The following is a 26,960-nucleotide window of genomic DNA, read 5'->3' as shown; positions in this document are numbered from 1 at the left end:
CTCTGTTCGTTGATGATGGTGACGTACTGATGAGGTTTTGGTGTGGGTGTCCTTTCTGTTTGTTAGTTTTCCTTCTAACAGTCAGGACCCTCAGCTGTAGGTCTGTTGGAGATTGCTTGAGGTCCACTCCAGACCCTGTTTGCCTGGGTGTCAGCAGCAGAGGCTGCAGAAGATAGAATACTGCTGAGCAGCAAGTGTACCTGTCTGATTCTTGCTTTGGAAGCGTCCTCTCAGGGGTGTACTCCACCGTGTGAGGTGTGGGGTGTCGGTCTGCCCCTAGTGGAGGATGTCTCCCAGTTAGGCTACTCAGGGGTCAGGGACCCACTTGAGCAGGCAGTCTGTCCGTTCTCAGATCTCAACCTCGGTGTTGGGAGATCCACTGCTCTCTTCAAAGCTGTCAGACACAGTCATTTGCGTCTGCAGAGGTTTCTGCTGCTTTTTGTTGTTGTTGTTGTTTAGCTGTGTCCTGTCCCCAGAAGTGGAGTCTACAGAGACTGGCAGGCCTCCTTGAGCTGCTGTGAGCTCCACCCAGTTCGATCTTCCCAGGGCTTTGTTTACCTACTTAAGCCTCAGCAATGGCAGGCGCCCCTCCCCCAGCCTCACTGCTGCCTTGCAGTTAGATCACAGACTGCTATGCTAGCAATGAGGAAGGCTTCGTGGGCATGAGACCCTCCCGGCCAGGTGTGGGATATAATCTCCTGGTGTGCCCATTTGCTTTAAGCGCAGTATTGGGGTGGGAGTTACCTGATTTTCCAGGTGTTGTGTGTCTCAGTTCCCCTGGCTAGGAAAAGGGATTCCCTTCCCCCTTGCACTTCCCAGGTGAGGTGATGCCTCGCCATGCTTCAGCTCTTGCTGGTCGGGCTGCAACAGCTGACTAGCACCGATTGTCCGGTACTCCCTAGTGAGATGAACCCAGTACCTCAGTTGAAAATGCAGAAATCACCTGTCTTCTGTGTCGCTCGTGCTGGGAGCTGGAGACTGGAGCTGTTCCTATTCGGCCATCTCCATGAAGTCTCCACACACACTTTTTTTCCCCACTTAAAAACAGAAGAATGAATGAATGTATATATGTTTAGGTGACACAGAGAAGCAATTGTTACCAAAACACCAGGGGTTTGGTCTTGATCCTGCTGCTGCTCGCCACATAGAAAGCCAATCACTGAGACAATCAGTATTGCCAGGAAAGAAGGCTTTATTCAAGTGCTGCAGGTGAGGAGATGGGAGATCAGTCTCAAATCCATCTCTCTGACTGACTAAAATCAGAGGTTTATATAGCAGGGAAGAAATGTAACCATGCCTGGGAACAGGAATTATGGAGAGGTAAGGATGAGGAATTGGTCAACAGGAAGCAGGGGTGTCGGTAGGTATCATGATGGGTGAGGGGTTTGGTGTTTTATTGCCTAGATGCAGTGATCTGGTGAGTTGCAGCTCCTCGATACTATCTCAGAGGACTGATGGTTGGTTTCCTGAGAAAGGAGCTCAGATAAGACGAATGTAACTTTCTCAGGTTTCAAGATTGGGAAGGGTCCATTTCTATGTTTATTCAAAAGAAATCATAAACATCAGTCCTATGGGCAATTGGGCTGATCAGGCATATAGCAATAAGATACCTGTGAATACATCTTTACTATCATGAACACATCTTTGTGTAACACTTGGGCGAAGACTAGAGGAAAGGGCATGGTTTTTCTATTGGGAGGGTGGATAAGGGGGAGAAAAATTATTAGTTTTATTCTTAGAACAGTTGAGGGTGAAGATGTAACATGGCTTGATGGACAGGAAATGGAAGCTTGCTACAGTGGGACTGGTGGAAGAGCAGAGGCATGCCTTGTGAGGTTCTGTGGGTCTGTGTGGATGGGAGTAGCTTGGACAGGGCTGGTTTCTTCTTCTTCTTTTTGTTTGTTTTAGAGACAAGGTCTCACTCTGTTGCCCATACTGGAGTGCATTGGCGCAACTGTAGCTCACTGTAACCTTTAATTCCTGGGCTCAAACGATCCTCCAGTCTCAGCCTCCTGAGTAGCTAGGATCGCAGGCATACACCACCATGTCCAGCTAATTGGTTAACTTTTTCTTTACAGAAATGGGGTCTTGCTATGTTGCCTAAGCTGATCTCAGACTCCTAACCTCAAGCAGTCCTCCCACCTTGGCCCTGCAAAGTGCTGGGATTACAAACATGAGCCTATTGTGCCTGGCTGAGGGCTGGTTTCTATAAATGGTGGTATGCCAGGCTTCAGACTGGGGCCATGCGTGTGGACTGGGCTCATTGGCCTGATTGCTCTAGCGATATGTGGGGTAGGAAGAATCATGCCCCCTGTCTCCTCCTCTTCAAAAAATATCCACATCCCAATCCCTGGAAGCTGTGAATATGTTCAGTTATATGTCAGTTGGGAATTAAGGCTGCGAGTCAGCTGTCCTTGAGATGGGGAGATTATCCTGGACTATCCAGGTGGGACCTTTGTAATCACAAAGGTCCTCGGAAGTGAAGAAGGAAGTCAGGAGAGTCAGTGTCAGAGTGATGCCATGGGACACGGTCTTCAGGGCTGTTGCTGCCTTGAAGATGCAGGAAGGGGCTGTGAGCCAAGGAATGTAGGTGGCTGGAAAAGGCAAGAAAATGGATTCTCTCTGAGAGCCTCCAGCAGAAATGAGGCCCTGCCAACACCTTGACTTGCAGCCCAGTGAGACCCAGACATCTAACAACTAAAACTATACATAAGAATTTGTGTTGTTTTAAGTCACCATGTACATAGTCATTTGTTATAGCAAGCTATAGCAAACAATCCAAATGGAGACCTGTCTCTAGTTTGGAAATGCGAGACATTCTTACTTATTTGTGGGATATAATATAATAGAAAATTTATGGAATATAAATAACTCCAAGAAGATTCTTATCAACATTAATTCTGAGATTTCTCTTTTTTTTTTTTTTTTTTGAGACGGAGTCTCGCTCTGTCGCCCAGGCTGGAGTGCAGTGGCCAGATCTCAGCTCACTGCAAGCTCCGCCTCCCGGGTTTACGCCATTCTCCTGCCTCAGCCTCCCGAGTAGCTGGGACTACAGGCACCCGCCACCTCGCCCGGCTAGTTTTTTGTATTTTTTAGTAGAGACGGGGTTTCACCGTGTTAGCCAGGATGGTCTCGATCTCCTGACCTCGTGATCCGCCCATCTCAGCCTCCCAAAGTGCTGGGATTACAGGCTTGAGCCACCGCGCCCGGCTAATTCTGAGATTTTTCTAAGCTAATTTATTTTACTACAGTAAGGCCAGGAACTTTATTGCTTTGCTGTTGTCTCCTCACTGCCTCAATCAGTGACTAATTCATTCCTTTTTGAATGAATGAATCTTTTCTAACCAAACCCATGAAAAACGCTAAGAAACACTGCCCCCACCTTTTTTTGAGACAGAATCTCATTTTGTCACCCAGGCTAGAGTGCAGTGGTACCATCACAATTCACTGCAGCCTCAACCTTCCAAGTTCAAGCTATCCTCCCCACTCAGCTTCCCAAGTAGCTGGGACCACAGGTGCACACCACCATGTCCGGCTAATTTTTAATTTTTTTTTTTTTTAGAGATCAGGTCTTGGTATGTTGCCTAGGCTGGTCTCAAACTCCTGGGCTCAAGTGAACCTCCTGCCTTGGCCTCCCAAAATGCTCTAATTACAGGTGTGATCCACTGTGCTTGGCCCCACCTTTTCAAAAAAGAATTATGCTAAAGGGTATCACTATTGGTAGAAATGTTAAATTGAGGCTCTTGTTACAGACAAGGCATATCATACTTCACATTATCATTCAAAGATGAGAGGCTTAATTAGAGAATTTTCTACAGTTGGGTTTTAACAAGAGCCGTTCTTACTTCCTTGGGGTCTAAGAACTTCTTGGTACCTACACATGGTTGAAATGTTAACCCTGTCCTTTGCTGCTTAGCGAGACTGCTGTAATGCTGATATGGTTTGGCTCTGTGTCCCCAACCAAATCTCATCTCGAAATTGTAATCCCCACACATCTAGGGAGGGACCTGATGGGAGGTGATTGGATCACGGAGGTGGTTTCCCCCATGCTATTCTTATGATAGTGAGGTCTCACAAGATCTGATGGTTTAAAAGTGTTTGGCAGTTCCCTCCTAGCTCTCGCTCTCTCTCTCCTACTGCCATGTAAAACATGCCTTGCTTCCCCTTTGCCTTCCGCCATGATTTTAAGTTTCCTGGGGCTTCCCCCACTATGCAGAACTGTGAGTCAATTAACCCTCTTTTCTGTACAAATTACTCAGTCTCAGGTAGTTCTTCATAGCAGTGTAAAAATGGACTAATACAAATACCTAGCAAGTTAGGACCTTAAATCAGTGATTAAAAAAAAAAGTATTCACTATTTGTGAAACTCAGCTTGGAATATCTGATATTATTTACTAACATATAATTAATGATCATTGCACGGCATCTTTTAGAATAAGAATATTCCTAGTGTAGATTTATTTCTTCACTCATTCTCTAAAGAAATCTTTGCTAAGGCAGGTCACAGTAGCTCACGACTATAATCCCTGCAGTTTGGGAGGCCAAGGTGGGTGAATCGTCTGAGGTCAGGAATGCAAGACAAGCCTGGCCAACATGGTGAAATCCCATCTCTACTGAAAATGCAAAAATTAGCTGGGTATAGTGGTGGGTGCCTGTAATCCCAGCTACTTGGAAGACTGAGGCAGGAGAATTGCTTTAACCTGGGAGGCTGCAGTTGCAGTGAGCCAAGATCACACCACTGCACTCCAGCCTGGGCAACAGAGTGAGACTCTGTCTCAAACAAACAAACAAACAAACTTTGCTAAGATCCTGCTGTGTGCCAGGCACTGGAGAAACAAAGATAAATAAATAATATATGGAATTTTTTCCAGAGGAAGCCACATTCTAAATTCTAAGAAAGATAAGTGAGTAGCTCAAGAGAACATGGGATGGCAGTGATAAAATAATTTAGGGTGCCAAGAGGAAGGAACTTCCCACTTTGCAGGGAAAGTGCAGCAGAGAGGAGGAGATATTTGTACCTAGTACTGAAGCACAAGGAAGAGCATAGGAAATGGAAAAAATAAACATTATTAATTGCCTACTGAATACCAGGCACCATGCTGGGCACTTATGTGTGTAATTTTACTTAATTTTTAGCCTAAGGAAAATTGGATTTTAGTTAAGTAACTCTGCAAAGCCACCCAGAGTGGCATTTCTATTTTTTTTTTTTCTTTTTTCTTTTTTTAGAGACAGGCTCTTGCTCTGTCGCCCAGGCTGGAGCACAGCAGCGTGCTCACGGCTCACTGCAGCCTCAACCTCCTACACTTAGGTGATCCAGGATGGCATTTCTGGTTATTGTCTTAGACGTCATTGGTTTTAACACTCTAGAGGAGAGATTGGCAAACTTTTTCTGTAAAGGGCTATATTATAAATGTTTCAGGTTTTGTGGACCGTACAGTCTTTGCTCTAATTATTCAATATTGCCGCTGGAACATGAAAACAGCGATAGGTAATACAGAAATGAATGAGCATGGCTGTGTTCGAATAAAACTTTATTGGCAAAAATTGGCAGTGATCTGGCCCACAGGTTACAGTGTGCTGACCCTGGTCTAGAAGAGCAATTGCAGGTACCATTTTGTTTGGGGATATTTCTGGAGAGGGAGCCTATAGGTTTCATTAGCTTCTTAAGTGGGTCAGTGACTACTGGGATTTCTGGTCAGTGACAGTTTCAGAATGTATTATAGAACCTCACAGAGAAATGATAGCAGGCTGGATTAATAATAGAGATTCAGACTGACCCAATTTTCTAGCATTTTACATCATAGGGATTAATATTTTACAGACCTCTGAGAATCCAGATATAATACATCTTTAGGTCATTAGAGAGGAGTCCAAAGAGAAAACCACACTAATTCAGTCTTGGCAGAGGGTTTGACATTGTGTGGCCATGTGTATAGTTTAACTTGGAGATTAAAAAAAATAGGAATAGAGATGATATGTTTGGAGCCATTGGAAAGAAATAAGGTAAATAATCTGAATGGATGATCTAGGAGAAGCCTAGAGTATATAGCCTCTATCCTGCTGTCTTCTGGAAAGAGGCAGAAACAGCTGGTTAGTGTAGGAAGGGAGGGGATATGTGATCGGAAGTCCTAGCTTCAGTTTGGAAAAGCAGAATGCATCCTTGACATCTTAAAACAATAAGCCAGAAAAATCTGTGCTGAATAGTTGATACTGTGGGAAAAGTCACTAAGTTCAGAGATTTGAGTAAGGAATACTTTAGAGCAATACAGCAATTTTTCTTTTAAGAACAGATCTTTCCAAAGCATATCCTAAGAGATGCAGTGTGGTGGGAAAACACCTGGGAAAACCAATAAAGGATTTCCAAAATGTTATTTAAAGGAAACATTGGGAAGCTGTTGAAGGCATCTATCCTGGGGCTACGTGACTAAAGGAGATTTTTCTCTTGGCTGATAATGGAAGGGTGGATAAGTAAGGTTACTTTGGGGAGCTAATTTCTTTTGAGTAAAACTTTCAAAAATGAAAAGCAGATGAAGTTTTTAAGATAGGTTCAAGGTTTGGACGGTTCCAGCTGGATTGAAACATTTTCTCCTTAACAGAGGAAATAGATGAAAAGTGAAGTCGGTGCCTGCAGTCTCTGGGGTCTCTCTGCGCCTGGTGTTCCAAAGTGGATTTTGATCCAGTCCCTCATCAGACTCTGCTGTTGCTCTTAGGGTTGGATAGGAGGAAAGAGGGAGGAAAAGATGGAAAATAGAGGAGTTGATGGACTCCTGGAAGAAGCACATGTTAGCCAGACACAGTTATTCCAATCAAAACAATTTAAATTTTCCCTTCCATTTTGAATCCTGGGCATGATTCCTGTCTTGGATGAAACAAATGTGATTTTGGGATGTGTACAAAATCATATAATATGGAGGCTGAGCCTGGCTGGCTTTCCTGCCACTGCACTTCACTCTAACTTGCAGGGATCAATTCAATCCTGTTTTACATTCTGTTGTTTCTGGCCTCTTTCTAGATGAAATGCAGCTTCGTAAAACTCAGAGTTTCCTCAACCTATAAATCTTAGGACAGCTGAAGAAAATAATCTGTAAAGCCGATAAATACTTTGATATGGATTATGTCAAACAAACGATGTTTGCACAAAAGACTTTAACATGTAAACCAATTAAATATTCTTGTAATTTGACTTCTCTTTCCCATCAGACTAAACCTTTGTATCGCAGAAATGTGACAGAAAATACCCACACTCTGCAACCTGGCTGACATGCTTTTGTTTTAGCAAGGGTTAAATAAAGGGGCTCTTCAAAGCTTTGATGATCTATTTTATAAAGCTTTGAAGCTTTTATTAGCTTCACTGGAAATCTTTGTTTCCTGGAAAGTTCTCTAATGGAATATATCGCTTCTCACAGAAATCCATTCCTTAGCTGTATACAGTCAGTGGCCTAATTGGTGGAGATGCTATCGCAAGATTAAATTAATATCTAAACTGGTCCTGAGTCAACTATTTCCATTGTAAAACATTTAAAGTCTTAAGGTTTAAAACTATCGGGGTCAAATTAACCTTTTCTTTATCTTTTTATTTTATTTATTTATTTATTTTTGAGATGGAGTCTTACCCTATCTCCTAGACTGGAGTGCAGTGGTGCAATCATAGCTCACTGCAACTTCGACCTTCTGGGCTCAAGTGATCCTCCCTGCTCAGCCTGCCAGGTGGCTGGGACTACAGGTGCACACCAACATGCCCAGCTAATTTTTAAATTTTTTGTAGAGACAAGGTCTCCCTGAGTTGCCTAGGCTGGTCTTGAACTCTTGGGCTAAAGTGATCCTCTCATCTCAACCTCCCAAACTGCTGAGATTATAGGTGTTGCCACCACAGCTGACAACTTTCCTTTGTCTTAAATCACATCACTAACTCCCAGAGAGCGATATCAATACGTTTTCCAGCAATTCAGGTGGCTGCTAACCTGCTTCATCCCAACGTCTCGATCTCCATCTCCATCAACGGCACGTTCGTTCACTCAGTGACCCAGGCTGGCCGCTTCTCATTGCCTCCACTGTCACCTCCCATCCCAGGGCCATCGTCTCTGTCAGGATGGCTGTGGGGGCCTCCTATAGAGCTCCATGCTGCTTCTCATCCACTTCCCTGTCTACCCATTCCCCAAAGTCTGTTTTCCTCAGAGCAACTACAGTGAGTCTTTATAACTAAGTTGAGATTATGTCACTCTCTTGTTTTTATCCAACCGGGGCTTCTAGAAACTCTGAGAATAAACTCCAAAGTCCTGGCCCCAGAGCCTGTGTGGCCAGCACTCAGCCATCACTGACCAACACTTCCTGCTGGCTACCCGGGCTCTCTTCCTTTCACTCTCTGCATGCCAGCCAGACTGGCCACTTTGCAAGTTTCTTGCACATACCAGTCATACTCTTATCTCAAGAGGTGGGAGTTGGCGCTTGTTCTTTCCTCCAGCGAAACTCTCCCTGCAGATGTGCCCCAGCCTTCTTCCCCAGTTCTTCTGGGGGCTCTGCTCAAATGGTAGCTCCTCAGAGACACAGACCACTTTATCTAAAACAGAATCCCCCATCCTCTTAGTCTACCTTTCCTTCCCTGCTCTTACCAGCTGACATTCAGTCTCTTAGGGATCAATACGTGTATTTGTCCATTCATTTATTTATTTGTCAGTTACTCCCAAGAGAATGTGAGCTCCATAGAGACATGGACATTGGTTTATCATTGTACCTGTAGTGCCTAGAACAGTACTCAGCACACATGGGCAACCAGGAGTATTGACTCTAGAAAAAAACCAGAATCCTTCACGTTGTTTTTGGTCTGGGTATGTAGACTGAATCATAGTGCAGTTATGTTTTTTCAATAGTACAGTGGCCGGGCGCGGTGGCTCAAGCCTGTAATCCCAGCACTTTGGGAGGCTGAGACGGGTGGATCACGAGGTCAGGAGATCGAGACCATCCTGGCTAACACGGTGAAACCCCATCTCTACTAAAAAATACAAAAAACTAGCCGGGCGAGGTGGCGGGCGCCTGTAGTCCCAGCTACTCGGGAGGCTGAGGCAGGAGAATGACGTGAACCCAGGAGGCGGAGCTTGCAGTGAGCTGAGATCCGGCCACTGCACTCCAGCCTGGGCGACAGAGCGAGACTCCGTCTCAAAAAAAAAAAAAAGAAAAAATCTTTCTGCCCCACTAAAGGTTTACCATTTGACAGTCAAGGTTTATTTTAGATTTGGCCAGGCGCAATGGCTCACACCTGTAATCCCAGCACTCAGGGAGGCCGAGTTGGGTGGATCACCTGAGGTCAGGAGTTCGAGACCAGCCTGGCCAACACAGTGAAACTCCGTTTCTGCTAAAAATACAAAAATTAGCCAGGTATGGTAGCATGTGCCTGTAGTCCCAGCTACTTGGGAGGCTGAGACAGTAGAATTGCTTGAACCCTGACGACAGAGGTTGCAGTGAGCTGAGATGGCGCCATTGCACTCCAGCCTGGGCAACAGAGTGAGACTTCGTCTCAAAGAAAAAAAATTATCTTAGAATTTACTTCTTGCCTGAAGATTTTAGCAGTAACCTTGACTTACTTTCAACATAATTCAACGTTTGGATCGTAGTACCTGAGTATGTCAGTGAGTTAGCGGTTTTGTAGGCCTCATCTGTGTAGACAGACAGCTACTGGATCCTTTCTGCCTTCTTTCCTTGGTGATGAGCAGATGCATACTTAGCATGAGGAGAAACAGCCCCATATTCCTCTATTTTTTTTTCATTTTTTGAGACAGGGTCTCACTCTGGTGCCCAGGCGACAGTACAGTACTCCTCTATTTTTAATACAAGAGAATTCCCATTATTATCTAAACACTCAGAGGTTGCTTTAAGAAATTTTATATGACTAAGGAAGCTTTACTCTCTAAAAATAAACAACTAATAGTCTTCCTGTAAATATAGAGTGAGAAGAAATTGGAGCTGGGAGTTAGTAAAGGAAGTTACATACATGGTTTGTAGAACCTTTAGAACATGACTATTCCATGAGATGATTTTATTGGCATCATTTCTCTGAGCTACTTTTAGAAAGTCAGATTTATTGGTATATAACTCATATATAATAAAATTGCCTCTTTTTAGTGTACAGTTTATTTATTTATTTATTTTTGAGAGGCAGGGTCTTGCTGCATCATCCAAGCTACAGTACAGCACCACAGGCATGGTTCCCTGCATCCTTAAACTCCTGGGCTCAAGCAATTCTCCCGCCTCAGCCTCCTGAGTAGCTAGGACAGTAGGTACACACTGCACCACTACGCCTGGCTTATTTTTATTTTTTGTAGAGGCACGGTCTTACTATGTTTCCCGGGCTTGTCTTGAACTCCTGACCTCAAATGATCCTTTCCTCTCAACCTCCCAAAGTGTTGAGATTACAGGTGTGAGCCCCTGCACCTGGCCCAGGTCTGTTTTGATAAGCCCATACCGTTGTGTAACCACCGCCATAATCAAGATGTAAATATCTATCATCCTGAAAAAGTTCCTTGTTGCCCCTGTGTCATCAGTCCCCACACTCAGCCCCCAAACCCTGGCAACGACTGCTGTTTTCTATCCCCATAGTTTTGCCTTTTCCAGAATGTTATGCAAATGGAGTCACACAGGATGTCTTTTGAGTCTGGCTTCTCTCATTTAACATGATGCGCTTAAGCTGATCGCATTGTTGTGTGTCAACAGCAGTTCGTTTTTGTTGCTGAGTCGTGTTCCATTGTATTGCTGTAGTTTGCTTATTCACTCACCAAAGGACTTTGAGATTGTTTCCACGTTTTAGTGATTATGAATAAAACTCCGGTTCCATTTATGAGCAGATTTTCATGGAAACATAAGTTTTCACTTTTTCTTCTTCACTGTAAATACATAGGGTGTGGAGTTGCTGGTTCATATGGTAAGTTTAACTTTATGAAAAAAGGAAAAAACATGTGCTAGGCTGTTTCCCAAAGTACCCGTGCCTCTTTTTTGAATTCCAACCAGCAAAATGTGAGAGCTCCTAGCTCCTTCAGAGCCTTCAAGCACTAATGTTCTGTATTAGTCTTTTCTCACGCTGCTAATAAAGACATACCCAAGACTGGGATATTATAGAGGAAAGGAGTTTAATGGACTCTATGGGAGCTACAATTCAAGATGAGGTTTGGGTGGAGACACAGCCAAACCGTATCATGCCCAGTGTGATTTTCCTCCTTGAAGAGAAACCTCAGAATATGACTTTCCCCTTTCTTCCCTCAATTTTGTGTTCCCATCCTTCTACTTAGAACTTCAAATTACTTTTATTTAAAAGTCCTTCTAGCTTCACTATTGCCTGAGTTTCTTTTTTCCTTCTCTGCACATAACACAGTGTGTTGTACTCTGGAGATGCTAAGTGCACATCTGTTTTACTTGGGTGTAGCAAACTAAGTAAAACTGAGCTCAAGAGTAATACCCACCCTTAGTGAGACCTTGGCGTAAGTGTACCAGTCTCACTGGTCGTCTGTAGGAGGCGGTGGACTCCTATCCGAAGATCTAGGGAGAGATCCCTATCATGTCTTTCCAGGCAAAAAGGTATCCTTAGGTGTGGGATATAAAACTATGTTGGGGCTTTCTCAGTGACAAAGATCCCTTTTGCCCCAGGCAGAGAAGTCACGTGCAAATCTCTATGCTTATTAAAAGGCATATAGATTTATCCTGGAGATACTACGAAGGATGTTGTGAAATCTTGTGAAAACCTTTTTACCTCTCTGAAAGCTTTTGTATTATTTTTTGAAAGAGTGGAACATCAGAGCATAATGGTTAGGAGTAGGCCAGGTACACAGTGGCTCATGCCTGTAATGCTAGCACTTTGAAAGGCTGAGGCAGAAGGATCACTTGAGGCCAGGAGTTTGAGACCAGCCTGGGCAACATAGTGAGACCCCATCTCTATAAAAAATAAAAAATTAGCCAGGCATGATGGCATGTGCCTGTAGGGCTGGCTACTCTTGGGAGGCTAAGGAGGGAGGATCCCTCGGTAACATGCATCCAGAAGGCGTCACTTAAACCATGAGAAAGGAGGTGAAGGTCATCCAGGATCAATCAGGACCCATCCCCTTTTTTCCTCCATTATGGGGGTTGATAGAGAGTCTGAAGAGGAACTGGAGCCCTTAGTGTATATTTGTCTTACCAAACGTAGTTTGCATAGCGGTAGGTTTGTTTTGTTTTGTTTTGTTTTTGAGACGGAGTGTTGCTCTGTTGTCCAGGCTGGAGTGCAGTGGTGCAATCTCAGCTCACTGCAAGCTCCGCCTCCTAGGTTCACTCCATTGTCCTGCCTCAGCCTTCCAAATAGCTGGGACTACAGGTGCCCCCCACCACGCCCAGCTAATTTTTGTATTTTTAGTAGAGACGGGGTTTCACCTTGTTAGCCAGTATGGTCTTGATCTCCTGACCTCGTGATCCACCCGCCTCAGCTTCCCAAAGTGCTGGGATTACAGGCGTGAGCCACCGCGCCTGGCCAGCAGTAGGTTTTTAAGTTTGGTACTTGTTGTCCACCTAGACAAAAAAGAGCAAGGCCTAGTATAATAATTTATTTTCATGAAAATGTGCACCTATGAAGTCAGTAGAGAGCAATAGAAAATATTTGCCTTCGCCAGGTGCTGAATTGCCTGGATTGCAACTGTATGGGATTCAGGAGTCCAGAGAGGGATCAACATACCTCGAGATACCACGATTGCTTTGACTCTACTGCGAGCTACTGGGGAAACCACGGTTTGCCTCCGTTTGTTTTGTTTTGTTTTTTTTTTTTGAGACAAGATCTTGCTCTGTCACCCAGGCTGGAGTGCAGTGGTGGCAATCACAGCTCACTGCAGCCTCGAACTCCTGGGCTCAAGAGATCCTCCCATCTCAGTCTCCTGAGTAGCCGGCACTACAGGCTTACTTAAAAAAACTTTGTAGAGATAGGGTCTCACTGTGTTGCCCCAGCTGGTCTTGAACCCTGGCCTCAGGTGATTCTCCCACCTCAGTCTTCTAAAGCGCTGGGATCATAGGCATGAGCCCTTGCTTTTTTCTTAGTTCTCTTTTTATTGAGGTGGCTGCGTGAAGCGTGTCTCCTGGACCTTTCTGTAAAAATATACTTATGTGAGTATATGATTTGCAAACTTCTTCAGGTTTGAGGACAATTGGAGGAAATCATGGTGTTCTTTGACGCACACTGAAATGTTGAAATGTTGCACTCTGTTTTTCTGTTTTATAGCTTAGCTCATTATATGCTTTATCATCATATATACAAATGTATGCATCCATATATGTATGTGTGCGTGTGTATGCGTATCTATCAAAATTGACTGTTCTCTAATGGGTAGATGGTTTTGTTGATTTGGCATTTTATTTGTTTGCTTTTTACACATGTTCAAATAACAACAACAATTATTATTATTATTCCTGTGGCTAATCCAACCCTGGATGGCTGAGAATGAGCTGTAATTGTTATTTATGATCAAGATCAGGCATTTGGCATGAATTAAGGAGAGAGAGAGAGGTTTCTGAGGACAAATCCAGGTAGCCAGAGAAGGTCTCCTGCTGTAGACAATATAAAATCATATTCACACATGCATGTATCTGTCATACACCAACCCACATTTTTCTTCAATGCTTGCTACTTATTTATTCATTTTGTGGTTGCTATTAAGCACGTGGTAGGAGCCATCAAAAAAACATACATTTGAAAAAAATTATGAATATACATTTTTGAAAAAGTATATGAGAGATTCTTGAAGTTGAGAATTCTGCCCGTTACCTTAATTTTTCCACTTGTGATTTTGGTTAATACCCATATCCTTGAAGCATAACATCTCCCAGGGTTTTGCAGGAGTGTACTAAAAAATGTATGAAGACCTGATGTTTCCTTTTCAGAACTGTGGTGTCATGGGATACATGCGAAGGTCACCCAGTGACAGCATAAAGCCCATCAAATGGGGAACGTGTCCCGTAGGAAGATATCCCCAAGGACAGGGGGGTGGTGGAGTTTCTGGATCTCACCAGGGAGGATTGCGGTGCTTATTTTAGCTCCCTCTCCTTGATGTGCCCTTGGCGTCAGTTGCTATTTTGACTGTGAGCATCTTCTTGCAGTTGCCGATGTGCTGACCGCCAGCCGCACTCACTGGGAGAACCAATGGCTGCTCTGCCCACTGCCTCCTTGTCAGTCTTTCCGCATCTCTTTGTTGAGCATGGGACTCGTGCCCGTGAAACACTGAAAACATCCAGTGCAGGAGAAGAGACCTGCTGATGAAAACCGAGTCTGATCTTAGAGGGAAAAATCCATATGAAATATAGGCATCTCTCAACCAGGGCATAGTGGCTCACACCTGTAATCCCAGCACTTTGGAAGGCCAAGGAGGGCAGATCACTTGAGGCCAGGAGTTTAAGACCATCCTGGCCAACATGGTGAAACCCTGTCTCTACTAAAATACAAAAATTAGCTGGGCATGGTGGTGCACACCTGTAATTCCCAGAACCCGGGAGGCGGAGGTTGCAGTGAGCCGAGATTGCACCACTGCACTCCAGCCTGGGCAACAGAGAGAGACTGTGCCTCAAAAGAAAATAAAAATGAGGCCGGGCGCGGTGGCTCAAGCCTGTAATCCCAGCACTTTGGGAGGCTGAGACGGGCGGATCACGAGGTCAGGAGATCGAGACCATCCTGGCTAACACGGTGAAACCCCGTCTCTACTAAAAAATATTAAAAAACTAGCCGGGCAAGGTGGCGGGCGCCTGTAGTCCCAGCTACTGGGGAGGCTGAGGCAGGAGAATGGCGTAAACCCGGGAGGCAGAGCTTGCAGTGAGCCAAGATCCGGCCACTGCACTCCAGCCTGGGCAACAGAGCGAGACTCCGTCTCAAAAAAAAAAAAAAAAGAAGAAGAAAAAGAAAATAAAAATGAAATATAAGTATCTGTAGATTGAGAGGTAAAGTGCAGAAAAGTTGTCACCATCAAATCTAATATGTTCTTCATAGTGGAAACTACCAATGTTTACTTAGTGAAAAATCCAGTACTTGGAACAACAGTCACCATTCTATAGATATTGTCTTACTGTGTAAAAACATTACAAGTCTAGGATCACAATATCCTCTATAGTTTTCTTGACAAATAAAATGGACCAATGGTTAGTGCTCTTAAAATGGTCTATTATTTTATTATTATTGTTATTATTATTATTTAAGAGACAGAGTGTTATTCTGTTGCCCAGGCTGGAGTGCAGTGATGCAATCATAGCTCACTGCAGCCTCAAATCCCTGGCCTCAAGCAATCCTCCAGCCTCAGCCTCTCAAGTAGGGCTACAGATGCATGCCACCGCACCCAGTTAATTTTTTTATTTTTTGTAGAGATGGGCTCTTGCTTTGCTGCCCAGGCTGGTCTCAAACTCCTGGCCTCAAGTGATCCTCCCGCCTTGGGCTCCCAGAGTGCTGAGATGACAGGCATGAGCCACTGCACCTGGCCTATTATTTGTCTTTTGTCCAAGTGTTCTGTGTGTGTGTGTGCACATACACACACGAGCACCACAGTAAAATGAAGTTCAGCTAGCCTTAATGTGTCATTGAGAACCATCCTTTGCACTTTTAAAAGGTGTGCCCCAGTGGTCTTTGAAGGGAGTCCTCCCTCTCACTATTCCTGCTGCCCTGTCTCTTAATGCCAGCTTCCCACTTTTATTATTGTTCATTGCTTCTAACTTGGCTCACACATGTGATAGTCCAGTCACTTACTAGTGGCTTTGCCATCCATATGTTTGCTTCTAGAATTATTGCTGTCAGAATGGCAAGCCTTGGGCACTAATGTAGTAGGCAGCTATCTGAGGGGTGATGGATGCCTGGAACTATTCCAGACACAGTAATGTCTGCAGGTCACTGTGCAGTTCCAATCAGTGGGGACCTTCTCTAATGGGGAGACGGTTTGTTGATTTGGCATTTTATTTATTTGCTTTTTTACAAATGTTCAAATAACAATGATGATTATTATACGTATTATTATTCCTGTGGCTAATCCAACCCTTGATGGTTGAGAATTAGCCATATTGTTATTTATAATCAGGATCAGGTGTTTGGCATGAATTCAGGAGACAGGGAGGTCTCTGAGGATGGATGAAGGCAGTCAGAGAAGCTCTCCTGGAAACTGGGGGCATCCGGGCTGAATCCTGAAAGATTTGTATGAGAACAGGGAGGAAGTGGCCAAGGCTCTGTGAATATGTCTGGAAGAACCAGCTTTCCTTGCTAAAGGCGTCTAGGGAAAAAGGTTGGAGAAAGAAGCCAGAATAAAAGTTGGGTCTCATGGCAGCCTCATCCCTGAGGTCTGCAGTGGAGGTTGTTGGCTGCTTGGTGGAGAGGGATAAGTTGCTGCTCAATGCTCCAGACCTAGACGTACTTGCTACTCTAGTAGTTTGGTAGTATGTGAGTAAAACTCACTATGTGAATAAAACTCACTGGGGCTGGGCATGGTGGCTCACTCCTGTAACCTCAGCCCTTTGGGAGGCCAAAGGCGGGAGGATCACTTGAAGCCAGGAGTTTAAGACCAGCCTGAGCAACATAATGAGACTCCATCTCAAAAAAAAAAAAAAAAAAAAAAAAGAAAGTTTATTTGATTTTCAATTCTGGAAGTTGGAAGATGAAAATAAAAACTCACCAGAAGCATCCATTCACTGTGGGCACCTCCATGGGCACCATCTGTCAAACCTCTGACTTGAAACATTAACCTAAAAGGATGCCTTTGTCCGGCGTATCTCTCTTCCAGATGCAATTGGTCTAGATTTAGTCCCAGAGTCTAGTCCAAGTTTTTGCACAGGGGGTTGATAACCTCGTGAAAGTCGGTAACAGTTTGTTTTGTCAGGAAAGAAATGCCTTGGAAAGGTCAAGAGAGCCCTGGAGGGAAGAGACAAGCCCTCCTGCTCTGGCTCTAGCTTACCTAGCATCTCCTCCTGCTGCGTGAATCATGCTCGTTCTCCTTTCTCCGGTGTCCTGTTTCCCTCTGGAATTCTTTTCTGCTTTTATTCCGGTTTGACTCGTTTCTTGAACTTCAACCTGTCGCTAAATTTGGACCTTTTCCTGGTTGTATTCTTGCTCTTTTCTTTTTCCTAAACGATCCTGACAGCATGAAAGCTAGTTGATGGTGGGGTTTTCCTGTCAATATATTCTGAAGTTTTACTGTCTAGTGACTGAGGCTTTTTCTTTGTCTTTAAGCAAACCAGATTTCTAGAACTCAAGAGTTTCAGGCAGAGGCTTTCTTTTTTTTTTTTTTTTTTTGTGAGACGGAGTCTTGCTCTGTCACCAGGCTAGAGTGCAGTGGCTCGATCTCAGCTCACTGCAACCTCCGACTCTCTGGGTCAAGCAGTTCTCCTGCCTCAGCCTCCCAGGTAGCTGGGATTAACAGGCATGTGCCACCACACCTGGCTAATTTTTGTATTTTTAGTAGAAACAGGGTTTCACCATATTGGCCAGGATGGTCTCGATCTCCTGACCTCGTGATCCCAACTCGCCTCAGCCTCCCAGAGTGCTGGGATTACAGGCTGAGCCACCATGCCCAACCCAGGCACAGGCTTTTTAAACTCCTTCTTTATCCCTGAGCTCACGATTTCACTGCAGATTTTCTTCTATCTGGACTTACAGTTGTAGAGCCCCAAGGCGATTGCTGTGCACACTAATGAGTTTGAGAGCCCGTGCTCTAGAGGTCAGGAGGGGAATAAGCTAGGAGAAGACGTGAGCGCCTGGGCAGAGAGTAGCACTCTCTTTAAGAAGAGGGAGAGATGAGAATGTTTCTGTTCTGCCCTTTTTTCTTGGCTTCCTGTGATTCTCTTGGCCTGTTCCCCCCACCAGAGTTTTGCTCTGTGGTCTAGGCTGGAGTGCAGTGGTGAGACCATGGCTCACTGCAGCCTCAACCTCCCAGGCTCAAGCGATCCTCCCACCTCAGCCCCCCTAGTAGCTGGGAGGTGTGCGACACCATGCCCGGCTAATTTTTTGTATTTTTTGTAGACACAGGGTCTTGCTATGTTGTCCAGGCTTTGTCTCAAACTCCTGGGCTCAATTGATCTTCTCACTTTGGCCCCCTAAAGTGCTGGAATGATAGGTATGAGCCACTCCGCCCTGCCTTTTTAATTTTTTTTTTTGAGTGAAGCAAGGTATTGCTTTGTTGCCCCAGCTGGAGAACAGTGGTACAATCGTAGCTCACTGTAACCTGCAACTCCTGGGCCCAAACAATCTTTCTCCTTCAGCCTGTTGAGTACCTGGGACCACAGGCAGGCCCAGCTAATTTTTTATTTTTTTTTAGAGACAAGGTCTCACTGTATTGCCCACTGTATTGTCTCCTGGCCTCAAACCATCCTCCTGCCTCAGCCCACCAAAGTGCTGGGATTACAGGCATGAGCCACTGCGCCCAGCCCGTTTTCTTTTTGAGTACTTTTCTTTTTCTTTCTTTTGTGGCTGGTTCAATAAGAGAGTCTCCTTTTCCTAAGCAGGCAAAGGAGTTTTGAAACCAGCTTGGAGCCCTAAGGAGGATTTTTTCCCAGGGGAGAAAGAGAGGCTTACATTGGTCTAGCCCAGTTCTCAAGGCACCAAATCTTTTTATTAATAAAGGGATTTGTGGAGGAAAGGGAAAATGATATTTTTGTTGTTGGCACAAAATCAGTCTGCTTAAACCCAATAATTTGTCTGTGTTTACCGCAACCATCTTTGTGGCTTACAGGAATGAGTTCATGACTGTCTGAATTCCACCAGGCAGTGGTGACAATAATTTTATTTTATTTTTTAACCTTGTGGGAACTTCACATGGGCTGACTTCTCTTTGACCCCGCACCCATCACAAGATGATTTTTTTCCTAGAAGTTGCCTCTGGAGCTGGGCTTCTGGAGATGAACCCCATTCTCTCTATGCTGGACAAACCAGGCTTCTGACATCCTGCCTGCGGAATATTTATAAAAATGAGCGCCAAGGGATTCAGCTGTGGTTTCTTGCAATGCCTGGTGCGGTGCCAGCTGTTGCCCAGTTCAGAGTCCTCTGTGCTTTAGTGAATTCTTTCCTGACTTTTTCCAGTGGTAAGAATACAAGGAAGTGCCGAGTAGACAACAGAGAGGAGATGAGAAGATGGACCTCCATAGCCTAAGACAAAAGACTTCCCAAAGCCACGCTTGTTAACCACTAACCAGCTGATAAACGAGGGGCTTTCCTCGGTAGTCTGGGATTGCAGGGCTGGAGCCTTCTGTGTTGGGGACCTCTCCCAGGCTGAGTCATCAAGAGCCACACAGAGTGTCAGCCCTCGAGTCTAAGGAATGACTCTGTAACCTTGTGAGTCATCTTTCATACAAATTGCACCTCGTCAGGCAAACCACAAGGGGAAATGCGTGCTTGCCTTAATTCTACTCTGGTACATTCTAGCTTAGGTGGGGTTTCCCCTCACTCTTTGAGGAAAATAAATGCAGAGATTGTCTCTGCCTGGAATGCTTGGTTTAGACCGAGTCGTAGCCAAATCACTCACCCTGGATGCTTTTGATGAGTTATTCCAGTCTCCTGACTCTCTACCCAGCATGTCTTTTTCTGTGGATTTGAGTCTTTGTTAGTCCCATCCAACTCCGTGATGAATTTCAACCCATTTCTTATTTTATCAGATGTCCCTTTGTGACAAGGCTGCTGTTCCCAAGCCTCCATATTTGTTCTTTTGTTTTTAATTTTTTTAAAGGCAGGATCTTGCTCTGTTGCCCAGGCTGAAGTGCAGTGATGCAAACACGGCTCACTGCAGCCTTAACCTCCTGGGCTCAAGCAATCCTCCTGCCTTGGCCTCCCATTTAGCTGGGACCACAGGAGCACACCTCCACACTCAGCTAATTTGTTCAATTTTTTGTAGAGACAGGGTTTCACTTTGTTGCCCAGGCTGGTCTTGAACTCCTGGCCTCAAGCAGTCCTCCCACCTCCACCTCCCAAAGTGCCAGGATTACAGGTGGGAGCCACCATGCCTGGCCATCTCTATATTTGGATCTGATTTTAACTTTGAATTTAGAAAGTACTCATATTTACCAAAAATGACTCTTGCTTATAGACCAAATAATAAAATTTTAGTCCTCCCAGAAAAATAAGTGCTTTGGAGAACCATTGGATAGAAATAACTTTATTCACTGTGTTTACGATGAATGGGAAAAAATGCATTCTTTTATTGAGTACTTTTTATAAGAGGTTTAAAAAGATACTTTAACCACTGCCTGTAATTTGTAGTTGCTGATGTTGATGAGTATTTGAGAGGGAAAAAGCTCTATGGAGGCAGCAAATTTATCACAGCAGAGTATCCAGTTTCATTCGTACGTGTGGTTGTCTTGTCTTGTTTGCTATTTTCTTTCTTAGATTTTTCAGTAGAGACTTTGTCCTTTTTCAGAGACAGTTGGAGTGGGTGGCCTTGAGGACTTGAAAAGCTGACATAGGATGATTTTGAAGTCATTTCACATCTGAAGCCATGATTTAAATATCAGCGTTAAGGTAAGTACTGAGGAAAGAAAAATGACACTTTTGTGGTTAACGCATTATTGGCTTTGCTTGCACTGTTAGAAGAGGTTAAAGCACATTGGTGATTTTGGAGGTTAAAGCACAAGGGTGATTTTGTTTGAATCATGTTCAACAAACCAGAGCTCGGAGAAGATTAAAGCGGCCTCTGTGATGCGGTGTGGGACCACAGACATACAGGGGAGCTGAGCCATTGTGATGGTTGGAAATGTCTTCATTTTTCCTCGGAGGTCATGTGTCCCAGGGTGCCCTTTAGGAACTCCAGGAAAGAACAGGAAAACTTAAAGCTGTGGTTTTCTTTCTGAGCTGAGCTGTGGCTATTAGGGGGCTTTTGGGGAGTGTGAATTAGATAGGACCTTTAGGAGCAGAGCCAGCCAAAGGAGTGGGAGCAGGAGCACCCTTCTGGAAACTGTGCTATTTGACCTGCCTCTCTGGAGCAGGAGTTCTCAAAGTGTGTTCCCTGGAGCACAGCTCCCTACACTAATACAGTGGGGACCTGGGTCAGAGGGTGGGTCTATGCCTAATTGTGTTTGGAAACCATTGGATTAAAGTTAAATGAACTAATGAGCTTTATGCATCTTGATAGGTGTGTGTAGTGGGCAGTACTAACCAGAGTTCCATGGAACTATTTTCTTGTGAGGCATCTTAAGACCAGTGTTCCATTTGTTCATTAAATATTGATTGCACACCAGCCACGGATGGTGTTCGATGCTGGGGATGCAGCAAAAACTGAGATTGACAGTGCTCATGTATAGATAATTAATACATTAACACGTAAGGAAAGGTAATTATTGAGAGACAAAATAGCAAGTGTTTTAGAGCCTGGTATCTGCAGCTCAGTGGCTTGGGTTTTCATCCTGGGTTTGACACTTATAAACTGCATGACCTTGGGAAAGACATGTAACCTCTCTTTCAATTTCTTTATGTGTAAGATGATCATAATAGTATTCACCTTGTAGACACTTTTATTGCGAGGACTAAAATTATGAATATGTGCTGGCAAATACCAAGTTTATATTAATACAAGTGTCATCAGAATATGTACATATATTAATAGTAATTGTTACCAAAGCACCAGGGGTTCGGTCTGGGTCCTGCTGCTCACGGCACAGAAAGCCAATGACTGAGACAACAAGTATTGCCAAGGAAGAAGGCTTTAATTGGGTGCTGCATCCGAGGAGATGGGAGCTCAGTCTCAAATCCATCTCCCTGACTGACTAAAACTGGGGGTTTATATAGCAGGGAAGAAATGTAGTCATGTGTGGGAAAACAGGAACTCAGAAGGGGCATGGAAGCAATCTTGTTGAATCAGGGGTCTGCGTTTTATTGTCTGGATGTGATCTGGTGAGTTTCATTTCTTTGATACTTTTTTTTTGAGAGGCCTGAAGGTCATTTCCTGAGGAAGGATCTCAGATAAAACGAATATAAGTTTCAAGTGTTGAGACCAGAAAGTTCAATTTCTATGTTTACTTTTTTTAAATTAAAAAAAAAAGCTATATGGGACTGTTGGGTCGATTTCATAATGACTGAATACTTTAAAGGTTCTGTGGCTGCACGAATGGAGCAGATAGGGTGATGGGTGAGGACGTTTGAATAGGATGATCCAGCAATGCCCAGAAGCAGAGACCCATAAGAATGAGAAATAGCAAGTTATGCAGGTGGCATAGAGAAAGCTTCCAGATTGAAAAGCAAAGGCAAAGGGGATGTCTTGTGCAGAGAAAGCCTTTAACAAAATCCAATACCTCTTCATGTTTAAAAAAACACACATACACACTCAGCCGGGCACAGTGGCTCACGCCTGTAATCCCAGCACTTTGGGAGGCCGATGCAGGCAGATCATGAGGTCAGGAGATCGAGACCATCCTGGCCAACACAGTGAAATCTCGTCTCTACTAAAAGTACAAAAATAAGCTGGGCGTGGTGCCATATACCTATAGTCCCAGCTACTCCGGAGGCTGAGGCAGAAGAATCACCTGAACAGAAGTCTGAGGTTGTAGTGAGCCAAGATCGCTCCACCACACTCCAGTGACAGAGCAGGACTCCAAAAAAAAAAAAAACACCCCCCCACACACACTCATTTGACTAGGAATAGAAGGGAACTTCTTCAGCCTGAAAAAGACATCTATGAAGAACCCACAGCTAACATGACACTGAATGGTGAAGGGCTGAAAGGTTTTCTCCTAAGCTCAGAGACAAGACAAGGATATCCATTCTCACCATTTCTGTTCAGTATTTGTGAACAATAAATTTTAGGTGTTGTGATGCTTAATATTAGGTGTCAACTTGATTGGACTGAGGGATGCTTAGATGCCTGGTAAAGTATTATTTCTGGGTGTATCTCTGAGGGGCTTGCCAAAGGAGATTGACATTTGAGTTGGTGGACTGGGAGAGGAAGACCCACCCTTGCTGTGGGTGGGCACCATCCAATCGGCTGCCAGCATGGCTAGAACAAAGCAGTGGAAGAAGGTGGGATAAGCAGCTTGCTGGATCTTCTGGCTCTCTTTCTTCTTCCTGTGCTGGGTGCCTCCTTCCACTCCTGCTGCCCTTGGACATCAGATTCCAGGTTCTTTGGCCTTTGGACTCTGGGATTTGCACCAGTGGCTTGCTGGGGTTCTGGGGCCTTTGGCCACAGACTGAAGACTGCACTGTTGGCTTCCCCGGTTTTGAGGCTTTAGGACTTGGGTTGAGCCACTCCCAGCTTCTCTCTTCCCCAGCTTGCAGACAGCCTATCATGGGACTTCACCTTGTAACTGTGTGAGGCAGTTCTCCCTAATAAATTCCCTTTCACATGTGTATGTATCCTGTTGGTTCTGCCCCTCTGGAGAACTCTAATACATGTGTCAACCTGGCTGGATTAAAAAATACCTAGATAGCTGATACAACATTATTTCTGGGTGTGTCCGTGAGCATGTTTCTGGATAAGATTGGTGTATGAGTGATAGTCTAAGTGAGAAAGATCCACCCTCCATGTGGGTGAGCACTGTCCAATTGACTGGGGGCCCGGATAGAACAAAGGACAGGGGAAAGGTCTTTGCTGAAGCTGGAACACTTCTTCTCCTGCCCTTGGACATCAGAGCTCCAGGTCCTCTGGCCTTCGGACTCTGGCATGTGCACCAGTGGCCCCAGGATTCTCAGATCTTGGGCCTTAGTTTGAGAGTGATACCATTGGCTACCCTGATTCTGAGGCCTTTGGACTTAGATGGAGACAGGCTACCAGTCTTCCTGGTTGTCCAACTTGAGGACACCTGGTTGTGGGACTTCTCAGCCCCCATTATCCTGTGAGCCAATTCCTCTAATACATTTCCTGTCTACCTCTATCTATCCATCTATCTATCTATCTATCTATCTATCTATCTATCTATCCATCCTATTCATTCTGTCTCTCTGGAGAACCCTGACTAATACGGTATCGTGCTGGAGTTCTAGCCAGATCTGTTATATAAAAAAATGAAATAAGAGGCTTCCAGATTGGAAAATACAAGGTAAAACTATCTTTACTTACAGATGGCATGATCTTGTTTATAGAAAAATTTTAGGAGTTCACCATACTATTAAAACTAATAAGTAAGTTCAGCAAGATTGCAGGACATAAGATTAATATACAAAAATCAATTTTGTTATATATATACTTGTAATGAATAATATGAAATAAAATAGAAACAATAATTCATTTTACAATAGCATGAAAAAGAATAAAAAACTTGGGAATAAGTTTAACAAAAGAAGTGTAAAACATATACCTTAAAACTACAAAACATCATTGAAAGAAATTAAAGAAGACCTAAATAACTGGAAAATCATTGCATGTGCACGGATCGGAAAACAATGCTGTTAAAATGACAATACTCTTCAAATTGATCTACAGATTTCATGCAATCTCTGTCAAAAATCTCAGATGAATTTTTTTTAATTGACAAGTTGATACTAAAACTAATATGGAAATTCAAGGGACCCAGAAAAACTATGACAATCCTGAAACAGAAGAACAAAATAGGAGACACAGCTTCCTGATTTTGAAATGTATTACAAAACTACGGTAATTAAGATAGTGTGGTACTGGTATTCTATTCTATTCTGTAGAATAGAATTGAGTCTAGAAATAAACTCATACATTATTTATGGTCATTTGATTTTCAATAAATCAATGGAAACAATACAAAACAATGTCAAAACAATTCAATGGGGAAAAATAATCTCTTCAACAAATTGTACTGGGGAAACTGTATATCCATCTGCCAAAGAAAAGTTGGACTCCTACCTCACATCATAAACAAAAATTAACTCAAAATTAATAAGAGGCTTAAATGTAAGAGCTACAACTTTAAAACTCTCAGAAAAAGCATAGATATAAATGTAATGATCTTGGATTGGATTTTTTTTAGATATGATACCAAAAGGACAAGTGACAAAATAAAAATAGGTAAATGTATCAAAATTAGAAACCTTTGTGCAGCAAAGGACAATATCAAGAAAGTGAAAAGGGCTATGCATTACTCCATTCTCGCATTGCTATAAAGAACTACCTGAGACCGGGTAATTCATAAAGAAAATAGGTTTAATTGGCTGATGGATCTTCAGGCCATACAGGAAGCATGGTTGCAGAGGCCTCAGGAAACTTACAATCGTGGCAGAAGGTGAATGGGAAGCAGACACAGCCTGCATGGCTGAAGCAGGAGGAAGAGAGAAGGGGGAGGTGCTACACACTTTTAAACAACCAGATCTCGTGAGAACTCACCATCACAAGAACAGCAAGGGGGAAGTTTGCCCCCATGATCCAATCACTTCCCACCAGTTGTCTCCTCCAACATTGGGGGTTATAATTCAACATGAGATTTAGGCAAGAACACAAATCCAAACCATATCAGACTGGGCACAGGGACGCATGCCTATAATCCTGGCACTTTGGGAGGCCAAAGCAGGAGGATTGTTTGAGTCCGGGAGTTTGAGACCAGCTTGGTCAACAGCGAGACCCTGACTCAGAAAAAAAAAAAAAAAAGGAAAGGAAAAAGACGATTCACTGAATGGGAGAAAATAGTTACAAATTATATATGTCATAAAGGACTGTATCTAGAATACATAAAGAACTCTTAAGACTCAATAATAAAAAGACAATTTGATTAAAAATGGGCAAAGGATTGGAATGGATAGTCCTCCAAAGAAGATATGCTAATAACTATTAAGCATATGAGAAGATTTTTGCTATCATTAGTCATTAGGGAAATGCAAATTATAACCACAATAAAAAACACTTCATACCCACAAAGACAGATAGTGACAATCATTTGTGAGGATGTGAAGAAATTGGAATGCCTTTGTTTCCAAAGCAACTGTTTTGGGAAACAGTCCAGCAGTTCCTCAAACAATTAAACACAGATTTACCTTTTATAACCCAATATATCCACTCCTAGGCATATCCCCAAGAGAAATAGAAAACATACCTATACAAAATAATAATATTTCTAGCAGCATTATTCATAATACCTAAAGAATAGAAACCACACAAATGTTTGTCAGCTGAAGAAGAGACAAATAAAATGTGGTATGTCCATACAGTAAAATACTATTCGGCTTTAAAAAGGAGTGTAATGCTGACAAATGCTAAAACATGGATGAACCCTGAAAACATGCTAAGTGAAAGAAGCCAGACACCAAAGAACACATACTATATAATTCTTTTTTTGTGAAATTTCTAGAATAGGCAAATCCATAGACACAAAGTAGATTAACGGTTGTCTGCTACTGGGGGTGTATGGTGACAAATTACGAGTGACTGTTGTGGGTGTGTGGTTTCTTCTGGGAATGATGAAAGTGACTAGAGTTGACTTGCTAATGGTTGCACAATTCCATGTATATATCAAAAACCATTGAACGATACATTTTACGTTAGTGAATTGTATGGTATGTGTATTTTATACCAGTAAATCTGGCGTGGGTGTGTGTGTGTGCGTCTTACATATATTGAAGGGTTAACTGTCAGCACTTGGTAATAGATGAGACTTAGGGAGTGAGGACAAGGGAGGAATTAAGAATGACCTCTGAATTTTGGTCTTGGGCAACTTCTGAGAAGGAGAAGAAAGACTGAGATTAGGAGGGTTTATTTTTGCTTTGTTTTGTTTTTGTTTTATGGAGAGGGCCAGGTTCGAGAATTAAGAGTTCTATTGTGGACATATTAAGTTTGAGGTGTCTATTAACTATCCAGATAAATCTTAGGCAGACAGTTGAATGTGTGTCTAGAACTCCGAGGGGTAGTCTAGCCTGGAGATAATATTTAGATGATAAGTGAATCTGTAGGAAAGGATAAGAACAGAGAGAGAGGAGAGAGAGAAAGAGAGAGAGAGAGAGAGAGAGAGAGAGTGCATGAGGCACAGGATGAGGTAGAATAGGAGAGGGGAGCTACAAAGCAAACTGAGAAGGAATGGCCAGCCAGAGAGGAAGGAGAAGTAGGAGAGTGGGTGCAAGGTCACTGAAC

General features: G+C 43.6%; 1 long non-coding RNA gene across 4 annotated transcripts in view; it reads left to right on the top strand.

Annotated features, from left to right (window-relative positions):
- Positions 1-26,960, top strand: part of LOC117082009 — a 129,151-nt gene that overhangs the window by 13,597 nt on the left and 88,594 nt on the right. For 2 of the 4 annotated variants that reach the window (XR_004436415.1, XR_004436414.1), the window contains exon 2: positions 20,367-20,467. This is a non-coding gene — a long non-coding RNA (uncharacterized LOC117082009). Of the gene's footprint in view, positions 1-12,718; positions 12,739-19,267; positions 19,289-20,366; positions 20,468-26,960 lie in introns of those variants that run through there. The other 2 variants (XR_004436417.1, XR_004436416.1) reach the window with 2 other exon arrangements.

Source organism: Trachypithecus francoisi, unplaced genomic scaffold (assembly GCF_009764315.1).
Source record: "Trachypithecus francoisi isolate TF-2019V2 unplaced genomic scaffold, Tfra_2.0 Lachesis_group9, whole genome shotgun sequence".
In the NCBI taxonomy this organism is placed as follows: Eukaryota; Metazoa; Chordata; class Mammalia; order Primates; family Cercopithecidae; genus Trachypithecus; species Trachypithecus francoisi.
The sequence above is the reverse complement of the archived record's forward strand: the minus strand, read 5'-3'. Positions and strand labels throughout refer to the sequence as shown.